Here is a 1,008-nt window from a genome sequence, read left to right on the forward strand (position 1 = left end):
GTTGAAATTGTTTGCCCTTCTTTGTCTTCAGAAATATATGGTAACGTTATTCACTAACGTTTCACATGATTCATGCTTGACCCACATGCCATAATCAATATCACGACACACAATCAGGCCTAGCTCGCATGGTCCTCTAGCTTATTAAAGCAGCAAATAACTTACATTTTAAACAAACAAAAAGGTACTCGCCTTTCTTATTCATTGAAATGTTTTCTTCTTCTTCTTTAGTTTTTTGGCGCATAACAATCTAAATGTATAGCGCCACCTACAGTACGTTGCTGTTGTGCAGTCATGTTATCTATTATCATCAAAATGACTTATGAACTAAAATGTTGTTAAAATAAATAAATAGCTCAAAGTTGATCCGTTAAATGTCAATTTTCGTCGTTGAAATCAAAGTATGCGCTCTGTACGGAACATCATTGTAGCCTGTACGGAACACCGTTAACGCTTATCATCTTTCGTACACGTGCGGAGGAGGTACTTTTCCCCACTTTTCTCAAAAACTATTGGTCCAAAAGACATCAATCAAAGTGTGGACTGTGCAATGGGTATTCTACGGTGGACGAGAAGTGCGAAGCAAATCACAATTCTGAAAACAAAATAACAAATTACAAACGCAAATGCAAGTCTAAAAAACAAAATAACAATTCTTATTGGTCCAAAAGACATCAATCAAAGTGTGGACTGTGCAATGGGTATTCCCCCAGAGAATGATCACACAAACTTGCTTGCTTGCTTGGCTTTCAACAACGGAGGAGTGGTCGCTGGCGTGCGGTGAAGGGCGAAAAGTGTACGGAACATGGTTAGTCTACGTTACACATATTCCTGTCATAAGCACCGCAAACATGGATAGACTTGTCTCATGCGCCATTCCAGCGGTTTCCAGTTCGCGCTCACCACATTCACTGCTGCAGTTTTAAAGGAACACACTCAAGACAGTTTCAAAGTTGTCCCTCATCTGCGCTTCGATTAGTTTTCTCCTATTTTCCACACGTTTCCGTC

The sequence above is a fragment of the Sinocyclocheilus anshuiensis genome, unplaced genomic scaffold (genome assembly GCF_001515605.1).
Source record: "Sinocyclocheilus anshuiensis isolate Anshui unplaced genomic scaffold, SAMN03320099.WGS_v1.1 scaffold1001, whole genome shotgun sequence".
Lineage (NCBI taxonomy): Eukaryota > Metazoa > Chordata > Actinopteri > Cypriniformes > Cyprinidae > Sinocyclocheilus > Sinocyclocheilus anshuiensis.